General features: G+C 41.6%; 1 long non-coding RNA gene across 1 annotated transcript in view; it reads right to left on the bottom strand.

The window, feature by feature from the left end:
• LOC309348487 overlaps positions 1-12483 on the bottom strand; it is a 71505-nt gene that overhangs the window by 58460 nt on the left and 562 nt on the right. The gene's annotated exons all lie outside the window — the stretch shown is intronic.

The following is a 12483-nucleotide window of genomic DNA, read 5'->3' as shown; positions in this document are numbered from 1 at the left end:
AATCAGGAGAACATGAGACTCCCCACACACCTTTCAATTATGTATCTATCTTTGGCTACCTGACAATATATGGACATATGAAAACCCGGTGTGCTTTAGTACGCAGGCTTATTAGATGGATTGAAATATTAATTGCTTTAAATATAGCATGGAAAACAGGCCAGGAATACTTACATAAATCCTGTCAAGTAGGCAGAAAATGGGATTAAAATCATCTGTCATCACTACATTGTGTCTTTATCTGAGTGGCTAGGCTACAGGTCAGTGGGTCATCACAATTGTATAAAATGGGATCATTTATGAGTTAATGAGCCAAGATGGCTCATTTCTCTAAGAGATGGCAATGGAGATGAATCATGAGGTTGTCCAGACAACTCTGCATCTTTCCTCAAATACTATTTGGACAAAAAAAATTTTCTTTTGACTGTCTCATGGATTTGGATGTTTTATATAAGTACTTGGTCACTTTTGAGATGGTTGAAATGACTGATATTGTTCTTCCTCAAATATTTTGGGCAACAGCTGTAAGTGGATGCAGTGTATTGTATAATAATACCATGGGGATGTGCAAGACTTAGTTTCAGTTCTTTGTTGAGTGATAAACTATCCACAGGGCTGGATTTAGGTTTGATGAGGCCCTAAGCTACTGAAGGTAATGGGGTCCTTTCTATGTCCAGCTGTCCTTTGTCAACAACAAATTGCCGCTGTTTTTTGTGTTGAGTATATGCTATATATGCCCATTACTTACATCATAGGAGCCTACACAACACAAAACACTGTTGCTGTATGTAGGTTGTATTTTGTTTTTTATCTTATATTTTGGAAATGTACATCCAGGGTTTTTTTCCATTAATTTTTTTGGGCCCCCCAAGAGAGTGTGGCCCTAAGCTACAGCTTGTTTAGCTTATACATAAATCCGGCACTGACTATCCAGGTAACAGCAATCAAGTTTCACTCATTTCTGGTTTTAGTTTGGAATCAACAACCTACTTCACAAAGTTCTTGTTAGTGAGAAAATTTCTTGAAAGCATTTGCTGACAGTCACAAAGTGCTATAGATATGATTCATTGATTTATTATTTTAGAAGATTCATATAACTGCTTCAGTGACAGAAACCTCTAAGTAGGTTTCAATATAATATATAAAATATTCATTAAAATACCAATAAAATCAAACAGTAAAAACAAATTGATGATAATCTTAGATTGAAGTCTATATCCACATACCTGGGAGTAAGTCCTGTTGGCCTCAATGAGACTTTTGAGTAGTCATGAATCTCAAATAAAAAAGAAGTGCATTTCAAACATGGATTGGGAATCACCAGGGATGAGGAAGGGAAGGTGCTGGAGGAACTGGAGGCAATGTTTGCTAAATATTAATATGGATGCCGATAATAAATGTAATAATTCATTGTCAATAAAAAAACAAAAAACATTCTATTGTGTGATAATGCTCATTTCAAGGAACCATACATTTTTGTTTCTTTACCTGCTTTTACAAAGACAAGCAGTCTTTAGCTTAGTAGTATAATTCAGACCCAATGCTAAACCCATCATTCATGCCTAACCATAGTTTAGTTTTGACCTTCCAAACAATCAGTTTTGACCTTCCAAACAATCATGTAAGCTATGATTTAGAACTGTTGTTGTGTTTTGATTTTCTGATTACTCAGCACTCCAGTCTCTAAAGAAGGAGCAAGATCTGATATTAATAGATGTCAATCATTCTGCCAAATTGCAGGCCCCACCTACATTATACATTTAACCGTCAATCCCTATTCCCAGGGAACTCTAGAAATGTAGCCCTATGAGAGTGTGTGTATCCTAACAGGTCTTAGCTCCCTTAAACTACACTTACCAGGATACTGTGGGGAAAGCCATGACTGTTGAAGTGATATGATACTGCTTTACAGGTATAGCACAGATGGAGCCATAGTTAGTACAAACCATGGCTTGCAGATGCATTTCAAACCTTGATTTTCAATAATGATTTGCTGGCTGATCACGTCATGGTTTATCAGTTCAGAATCTCACCAAACAGGAGTGGCTGGCATGGTATGTCTAGCCAGCTTAGAGGGACTGTGGAGGAGCAGAATGGTGGTGAGACCAGGACTATGTGGATGCACTGGGAACAGTGCTGGATTGGCCCTGCCAGGGCATCCACACAGTCTCAACTTCATCATACTCTATTCTGCCCCCTCATTATCCTGGTAAGCAACAGCAATGCCACTATCAGGAGGGTGATAGTGTGGAAATACCCCACTGGAATAGTCACTTCTGCACAAACAGTAGTTTGTTGCTGTTGTTGTTTAGTCGTCTTAGTCGTGTTCAACTCTCCATGACCCCATGAACCAGAGCATGCCTTGGAAACTCTCATTCTTCTCAAAGCTTCTCCTTTTTCATGTCCATGGAGTTTTCTTGGCAAAATATTGGAGTGGTTTGCCAGTTCCTTCTCCAGGTGGATCACGTTTGGTCAAAACTCTCCACTATGACCTGTCCGTCTTGGGTGACCCTGCACAGCATAGCTCATAGCTTCTTTGAGTTATTCAAGCCCCTTCACCACGACAAGGCAGTGATCCATGAAGGGGAAACAGTAGTTAAGCTTCCTTACTCATGGTTTGGGAATATGTGTGGATTAAGACATTGCATTTGATAGAACTTCATGGATTCAGTTGAAGAGGTCAGGCATGTAGACTTGAATATGTTTTGTTTATATCACATTTCGATATGCATTTAAAACAAGTTACTTGCAAGACACATTATAACTGAAGTTAAGCAATTTTTTAAAATCGGATTAATTTTTCTTCAAAAATCAATTAACCAAGAAACCCAAGTGATTTTTATCCACCTTGGGCTAAATGAGTTGAAATGAAGTCAATATCAGAGTTGAGATTAGAACTCAACGTACCCATCCTGTGTCTGGAATAAATCTCTCTCCCTGTCAATTTTCATTAGCACCAACTTTCAGCAAGTTAATTAAAAACACTGCTTTGGAATGGGGGAATGGCAAACATATCTGTATAGCAAGAATTGAATCCTAAGTAATCTGGCACACAGCACTGCCTCATCAACTGAAAGGGAAGCCATTATGAATGGTGTCTCCAGGGATGGGCTACTGCTGGGGCAGGTATCATCTGTGCCAGTCATTAGTTCCAGTCAGTTGCAGAGTGGCAGGAATTATCTCAAGGTCTTGTGAATGGCATACATAACCAGCGACGGTGGTTCTCTTTCTAATTACGTCACACCTGCTTTTTGAAACCCCATCCCAAACCTGAGTGTTCTGAAATTAATGGAGAGGCTTGGAGGATCACCCCATGTTTTGAAATAATGTGTGGAGGTTTCCATGAGGTTGTGTGGCCTAGTCACACCGCCAACACTCTGTGCTGTGGCCATGCCCCTTAGCCCAATTGGGGCTCCCCCTGAGCTGGAAGAGCTCTACAGTGGTACCTCGGGTTAAGTACTTAATTCGTTCCGGAGGTCCATTCTTAACCTGAAATTGTTCTTAACCTGAAGCACCGCTTAAGCTAATGGGGCCTTCTGCTGCTGCCGCGCTGCCAGAGCACGATTTGTGTTCTCATCCTGAAGCAAAGTTCTTAACCTGAGGTACTATTTCTGGGTTAGCGGAGTCTGTATCCTGAAGCGTATGTAACCTGAAGCGTATGTAACCCGAGGTACCACTGTACATAGGTTCATAGAGTGTCTTTGCCTTGGCAAAAAGAGCTTTAGCTGAGCAACGCCCATTCTGTTCTGGAGGGTCTCCCCATCCTCTAGAGCAGCTTTTTGGAGTAGCTAGGGGCTTACATGTATAGCAAAGAATGACATAAAAAGAGATGCCCTAACATGACTTGATAGGTAAGCCACTATTGGATACGAATCAGAGCTTCCAGCTATAAAATTGTACAGGATCTTCTTAAACTCAATTTTTCCCATCTCCACCTCATAAAATCAGAATCTGCCCCCACTTAAAAATGTTAAGGTTTTTGTTTTAAGCTTTCTTTCTTTTCCTTATTTTTTTAAAAAATAAAAAAGTTTTGTTTTGAACTTCTGCAAAGTTTTCTCTCAGCAGCAATCAAGGCTACAAAATGCACACAGCAGTCGATCAGCCTGACATTACCCGAGGCAGATAAAAGCTCACAAGGTAGCTGACTGTACTTTGACCAATTTTGACGCAATTGAGAGTTGCTCTGGCCCTTTCTAAATGCTATTGCATGAACAACATGCGCCTGGAATTCTCTTGCTCCAAATTAATCCCCAAAGTGTGAGAAAATAACCTTCCAAAATATCACTTTGCTTTGAAGCTTTATCTGGCACCTTTGGGTTCTAGCTACGGAAGTGGAAAGCTGTGGTCCTTTTGTCAAGTTAGCCGCAAGTTATACTGAGCGCCAAGTGTTATGCCCCTATATTTGGGTCCAGACTGAACACACCTGACTGTAGCTATGCATGTGGTGCAATGGGGTTGCAGAGCTGCCCGCCTAACACTGGCATCACTCCTGTTTACCTGGGTGGGGCTGAAGTGGTGTAGAGTGGGAGTGCAGGAGAGCACTGGATGGAGGCCACCAGTGTACATGCGAGGCTTGACCCTCGTTCAAACTCTTCCTGAGGAAATGCATGGAGAAAAAGATGGCTGCCCACATAATGCTGTCTTCTTGCAACAACTGCATATTGCACCTGGTTGCTGTATGGAGACCTGATTATGTGATCTCCTGTTCCTGTGCAGCTGGGGCACCTGGTTGTGCTGGTGGTGTCCCAACTGCAGGGAGACCTACACATGAGCAGGAGCTCACACATTGGAGTTTCCTTATGGGGAACAATGTGTTACATGTGGTCGTCGCTGAAAGCAGATGTGACGTCAGGGTAGACCTAAAATCTGCATTTTAGATTCAACAGTAATTCCTGGAGTTCTATAAAGAAGGTGTCCGTAAGCTTTATAGCCACTTCCTTTGCTATATTTAGATGCTTCCCTTTTACAATCAGGGAATTGCTTCCCATTTGTACTCAGGTCATGGTTGAGGCTTCTCACTGGCCTCTGGTTGGCCAAATGTGAGAAGATGCTGGACTATATGGGCTTTCGACTTGATCCAGCAGGGCTTTTCTTCTGCTCTTAGGAATATGCTGGGCTTCAGTTTTATGGAATACTCTTTTCGCACTTACAGCTAGGGACAGAGAAAGAGCAGTGCTGGGCCTGGGAGCCAAGCTTTCTACTTAGAACGTATATCTTCAGCATGGGTAAATCACTCAGATATTGAGGAGATTTAGGTCTAGATATATAAACATTTTTGCTCAATTGACATAAGAGCTTTTCAGATGTTCAGTGTTTGTACATTGTGGACAGGGGGACTAGACTCACAGTTTATCTACAGGTAAATATGCATTGGTTTGCATTATTAATTAGTTTGTCTTAATGTTACATTATGAAACCAGCTCGCCATGTCCCACTACTTTAAGGCTGCTAGAAAGTCTAAGATGATGGAGAATCTGAGACCCTGAGGGCCTTTCTCAGTCTGATTCAAAGATTGCTTTCTGTCCAATATAAGTAAACATTTTTGAGAGAAAAGAATGGCATCCAAAGCTACAAGAACTTACTTTACATATTTGAGTTGTGTGATGTTCCCTCTCCAGGACTGGAGTGATCCATGTGCTGGGGCAGAGCTGCCCTCTCAACATCAGCTTACTTGGATAGGGCTGGGGTGGGCCAGAGTGGCAAATTTGGGGCTGTGCAGGTGCGCTGGTTGAGCCAACCTAACACTCACCCCAGTGCCCCCATGCAGTCACAATCTTGCTGCCACCCTGCCCCATCCAGATAAACTTCAGGGATGCCAGTGTTGGCTCCACTCCATCACATACACTGCTACTGCCCCCTGTTGTGCTGAACCAAAGGTGAACTGTTTTGGAAGCTCTGCAGACGCCGTCTTGGTAGTCAAGATGACCCCACAATTAATTGGTAGGAAGCAATGAGCTCATATATGTTTATATTCACTCGCTTTGATATAAACTAATTAGCTACCTTTGATGTTATCCTTAGCTTCAGGTGCTGGGTTCTGGGCCCAGAAAGGGGAACTATCTGCAAGTTTGGGTATTTGCCACCTATGTCCTCACCTGGTCAGGTGAAGTGATGGGAAGTCCTGGCCAAAGTGACGTATGCTGCTTTGTGCAAAAATAATGTATGGATGTTTGCTTGGATGTGGACAAGCCATCTCCTTGCTGCGGTGTCTGTTCCATGTCTGTAAAGGCTGGGAGACCTAGCAAGGTGATTTGCTGTAAAACTGCACCTTTCTTTAATAAAGCACTAGAGCTGATCAATCTGGCGTTTTTGACATTCTTTTTTGGCATCCCTACACCCAGCTACTCCCACAAGCCAGGTAATCAGCACACCCTTCAGATCATCCAATGAATTTGCCTAGGCTCTCTTCAGATATCCAAATGCATTTTCATTTCGCATGCAAGGTCTGACTACACCCCATGCTTTCACTATGTCATCTGCAAAGTGATAGTCTATTGAGTGTATATAGCCAGTTGTAACTCAGACTCTTAATGTGTTCAGCAAATTTATATGTAGGTATTATATTTGTCTCAGCATACCCCTTAAAAAGCACACAGGTGAGGGGGCTTATCAGAGGAGTTGAAGGAGCATCTTTGTTACAACACATTATCTTTTTAAAATAATAATATTCTTTTCGCAGGTCTGACACATCATATGTGCTGCCTTGTTGACAGCTGTCACAAATTCCTTTTACATTGTCAGAAACCCTTTCCCCCGTCACAATAAATGTTTACATTGGGATGTGAAATTTCTATGATTTGGACAATGTCCTATGAATTATGCAAGATTCTACAGTGAAAAGAGCAATTTAGCATGGAAAAAAATTGCAGCCCTAGACATTGGCTTTGTCTTGTTTGATAAATTCAGTGTAACTACAGTAAAGCTTATCTGCCATTGTCACTAGTGCCCTAGATACACCACAGATAATAGTCTGAGATAAAGGGAAGCAGATTCTCTTATTTAAAAACTCACATGAAAGTTCTGCCTGCCAGATAGTATAGCATAGCAGGCAGATAATTTGAAGCAAAATAATTTGCTTCTTGCAGTGTTTGAGCTAGTCAAGATCTATAGTTTTGCACTTCATCTTTTCCGAGCCTTTTGTATATAAAATTGCACTAGCTGTATTAGGTGAATTGTAGGTCTCATATACATAAAAATAGTTATTTTAATGCTCTTCTCATAGGGATCGTCGCATCATTTTAGGCATATCTAACAATAAATAATAAAGCCTGCCATTCATACAGCTCTGTGGTGAACCACATTTGGAATTTGTTTTTGGAGGAGAGGAGGAAGGAAACTACTTGGGCTGGTGAATACTAAGTGGGAGAGAGAGTTGAAAGGAGCATAGCATGACAATTGGGGAGGTGTTAGGATTTTTTGTCAAGAGAAAGCAGGTGGAGAGTAGAGGGGAGTTGGAAGAGGAAGAGGGTGGAGAGTAGAGGAGATGGACAGGGTGGGAATGGGTTTAACAGATTACTCCTTCTAATCACATTCATTCCATACTGCAATTAAATATCAATCTGTTTTCATTGTTCCTCAAATAAATACCTTGTCCATTGTTACTCCTGGGTAATTGTCAATGAAAGCCACACTAAGCTAAAAAGGGTGCCAACCTTAGCTTCCCCAACCCTTTTCTGCTGCACCTGGAGAACAGCAGCCTTTTGACGGAACCAGAATATTTGGTCAGCTAGCCCCACCCATTATATGCAATAACTTTGCCATAGCTGAAGCTGATTCTGGGGTGGGGTCTATTTGCTGTGATGCCACATCGACAGTGTGTCACCGTTAGTCGGCCAGCACCATATCCACAATAACATTCCACTGACAAAATCAGGCACTTCATTTATTTATGCAGAATGCTTTAATGACACCCTTTATTATTTTTATTTAAGATATTTTAACACTGCTTTTCCAGGCAAGTGCATGTTAAAAGCATCTTAAAATAAAAATATAATATAAAAATAATTCAAAATTTTAAAATAGTACAAAATAAAATTATAATAGTAATAGTAATAGTAAAACTTTTACATAATCAGAAAGTACATAATTGTGGCAGAGTGTCTTCCAGCTAATGAACATCAAGTCTGGAAGGCCAGTTAAAAAAAAAGTAAGTTTTCAAGGCCCTCGAAAAAGCTGGCAGCATAAAAATTTGTTTTATTTATTTCATAAAATGTATATACCGTTTGATTGTAGGAAAAAACCCTCAAAGAGATTTGGCACATGTTCAATGGGGGTCAACAGCCAAGGGGAAACCATAGAGAAGGACTACTCCCTGGTGGACACCCATCTTACTGACCGAGTGTGTAAGTGTACAAATGTACAAGTAGAACCTCTTGGCTCACAACAAGGGTAATTGTATGGAATTAACAGAAAGGCTGGGGAGTGGGTGGTGGTGTGTTACTGTAAAGAGGAAGTCACTGGGAGTAATGGTGAAAATGAAGGAGTGATATAAGGTGTTTCAGGCCACGGTGTAGTTGTGGCTACAGTGTGTAAAGTGATTCATACATCTAAGAACCTAGAACTTAGGGACACAAAAGGAAGGCAGGGGAAGCATAACAAAGATAGCATATAATCAATGAAGATCTAAAATTTTGATTCAAAGCATTTATACATTGGCATAGGATAAAAGGAACTCCAGAACTTTTATTTTTCTGAACTTTTATTTTATTTTATTTTCGTTGTCTCCTTGTTTAAAGTTAACTTCTCTTTAGACTGTCATTCGCACATTACAAGACAGGGCAATTCCCACTCTGAGTGGAAAAGGTGATTGTGGGCGTTAAAAAAAGACACATCTCCTAATTAAGGGTATTCAGCTATATATCTTGCTGTGAATAGAGTAACCTTTCTTGGGGGGAAAAATAGAGCCATTATGCACACATCTGTGATGGAATGGAATAATAGATGTTTAAGAACAAGGTCTTGGATTACTTTGATAAAAATCTGCATTTAATCAAGTTGTTTCAGCAGATGAATTCACCACAAAGATACCGCTTCCACTCACACATTATCTTTTCACATAGCCTTTCTCACAAGAGTCATTCCTGAACAGTCTGCCAGGGATTGTGCTTTATTTAAGAAACCGTTTCTAAGAAGGGATGTGCGTGCCAAAGCAAGGGTGGGAAGAATAGATGGCTTGCATGAGAGCTGAATGGTAGAAGACGAAGCCTTTTTGAATAGCATGGTAACCCATAAATGCTAGTTATTTGTACAACATAAAAGACAGAGAATTAAAGAGGAATGCCATCTTTCTTCCTTTTAAATAGGGGAAAAAATAACTCATCTACTTAGTAGTTACACAAGCTTCTTCCCAGGTAGGAGGGGAAAATGATTCTGAATGCTGTTCTAACCTGGTCAGGGCTTGCATGTGATGCTTTAGTGTAGGGAACCTCCAGCCAACGGAGGACAAATTAGACCTAGCATGGGACCCAATTTGCCCCATGAGGCTGTTCCCCTGAAACCAAAGCCACCTGCCCCACATCTGACACCATACATGATGTCAGGTGTCAGACATGTATGGTTCTACGATATATTTTGGGAAATGGTTTTTTCGTTTGCTTTCTATAGGTTCAGCCACCTCTTGAGATCATGGGATAAATCAGCATCATATAGCCAACATGCTTAAGACTAATTAATGCATGAAGGGGTTAAGACCATAGAGTAAGGTGTCCTGCCAAGCTTAGCTAGGTCACACTCCTTACCTTGGGAGGAGGGGTTACCAAGGCCTCTTTCCATCATGTGAACCAACAAGCAAGGATGTTTGGCATTTGGGTACCAGGTTCCATTTTGAATCTAGATGACTTTGGTGTGACCACCCATTTTGGGGCATGGCTTTAGCTGCCTCTCAATATATCATCACCAAACATTAAATGAGGGTTCATGGGGTGGGGGTGACAGACTTCATTGATGTTTTGATGCAGGGTGCCATTTTGATTCAAGATGGCAGACCAAAACATGACTTAGATTGCCTTCACTTGATTTTTGCCAAGACAGGTCCATAGCTGTCAACATTTCCCATTTTTTAAGGGAAATTCGCTTATTCCGAATAGGATTCCTCGCAAGAAAAGGGAAAAGTTGACAGCTATGGACAGGTCCAAACTTACCAGTTGCACTAAAAATCGGTCATGAGGTAAGAAGGTGGCACCTTTTATGGAACAATAACTGTTGAAAGAAATGGATAATAACAATAAATGGACAGTTCTCACAAAAGAAGAATGTAAGAAGTGGAGTCCCCCAAAGATCAGAACTGGGGCCTGTGCTATTTATCTTATTCATAAATGCTCTGGAGCTAGGGGGTGAGTAGTGAAGTGGCCATGATTACTGATAAATTGTTCAGGGTGATAAGAACAAAAAGATATTTCCAGGAGCCATGAAAGAATCTTTCCCAACTGGGCAAATAGGCATCAAGATGGCAAATGAGATTCAGTGTCGGCAAGTGAAGCAAGCAATCTGAGTGATGCACATTGGGACAAAAATAAATAAATCTTAACATGGACATTTACAGGGTGTGAACAGGCAGTGACTGACCAGAAAAGAAATCTTGGGGTCATGATGGGTTCAATGAAAATGTCAACTGAGTGTGCAGCAGCTTTGAAAAAGGTGAATTCCATATTAGGTACCATTAGGAAAGGGATTAAAAATAAAACTGCCAATATAATAATGCCATTATACAAATTATGGTGTGCGCTTGGCATATTGTGTACAGGCCTGACCATTGCATCTTAAAAAGGATACTGTGGAGCTGGAAAAGGTTCAGAAAAGGGCATGCAAAATCATTATGGCACTGGAACAGCTGCTCTGTGGGGAAAGGTTGCACCATTTGTGACATTTTAGTTTAGGAAAAAAGATGGGCAAGTGGGGATATGAGAGAGGTGTCCAACGTTATGTATGGTGTGGAAAAAGTGGATATAGGTAAGTTTTTCTCCCTCTTATATAATATTAGAAGCCAGGGGTCATCTAATGAGGCTGCGTGTTGGGAGAGCAGGACAGACAAAAGAAAATATGTATTTAAACAGTGCAGAAGGAAACTATAGAATTACAAGATGCCATGATGGCCATCAATTGGCTGGCTTTAAATGGGGCTTAGATGAATTTATGGAGGATCAGGCTATCGGTGACTACTAGGGATGGTGGCTGCCTATTACCTTGGGAATCAGAGGCAGCCTGCCTCTGAAGACCAGTTGCTAGGAATCACAAGTGGGGAGAATGCAGGTACACTTGTCTCCTGCTCTTGGGCTTCCCATGGGCAACTGTTTGGTCACCGATGCTGTACTAGATTAAAGTTACCAGACGTCCCCGGTTTCCGGGGACAGTCCCTGGATTTGCATATCTGTCCCTGGACAAATTCCGTCCCCAAAATGTCCCCAGATTTGCAAATCTGTCCCCAGGAAATGTGGCAGCGGCAGACTCAGCAGCCTGGAGCCAACCTGGTAGCACAGTTGGTTCTGGCTGGCTTCAGGAGCTGCTCACCGCTCACTGCCATGGTGCCCGCCATTTTACCTGTGCCACAGCAGCAAGCAGCAAGCAGTACCTGAAGCCAGCCAGAGCTAACTGCACTTCCAGATTGGCGCCTCCTGGGCAACGGCCACCCGCCCGTGACTCCCAAGCCTCCTCTGATTTGTCAAAACAAAAGGGGAAGGAGATCAGGGAAGGCTCAGGAATCATGGGTGGGTGGCCCGCCGTTGCCCAATTTTTAAAAAAACTCTGCGCATTTATGTTTCACAGGGTGTGAAAGAAGGGCTTTGCACCTTCATACAATATGAATGTGTCCTTGGGCCTAGGGTCTTTTGCCTCACCATCCCCACTACTGACTCCCTGTTGCTACTCAGCTCCCCCCCCCAAAAAAAGTGTCCCCTGATATCCCGGATTCATTGAAAAAAACCTGGTAACCATACACTAGATGGGCATTTCGTCTCATCCAGCAGGCCTCTTCTTATTCTTTGTGTGAATAGAATGAGCAACTGAGAAATCCTGCAGCACGTTGTCTATGCAAATGCTGTTGAATTGAACACCGTGCATCTCCTGTTCATTGAAATTGGGGACCATCTTGTTGGACTGTGCCCCCGATGAGTACATAACCAAAGGAAAACAAATGGTTCCGCAAATAACAAATACATCTGAAAACATTGCCCAGAAACCTCTCTCCTGTCAGATAATTAGAAAAGGAAAATGATGTTTTATTCACCCATCAGTAGCTTAACAAGCTGACTTTAGCTTTGATACCTCGTGAAACATTTAGGCAATCTTGTATTGAGTCACATTGTTTGATGTTAGAAAATAGACTGTTTCTCTGTTCTATGTGGTCTTTTGTGTGTGTGTTTATAATGAAAGTGAACAATGGTGCAGCTTATTCATCATCAGCTCTAAACAGTGAAAGCAGTTACCTTCTAGCAATGCACCATTCAAGGCAGAGCTTTGAAACCGAAAGTTCAAGCTGAGCAGTTTTGT

This window comes from Podarcis erhardii (assembly GCF_964252035.2).
Source record: "Podarcis erhardii genome assembly, chromosome: 8".
NCBI classification, from domain to species: Eukaryota; Metazoa; Chordata; class Lepidosauria; order Squamata; family Lacertidae; genus Podarcis; species Podarcis erhardii.
Note: the sequence above shows the minus strand (reverse complement) of the source record. Positions and strands in the feature narration are given on the sequence as shown.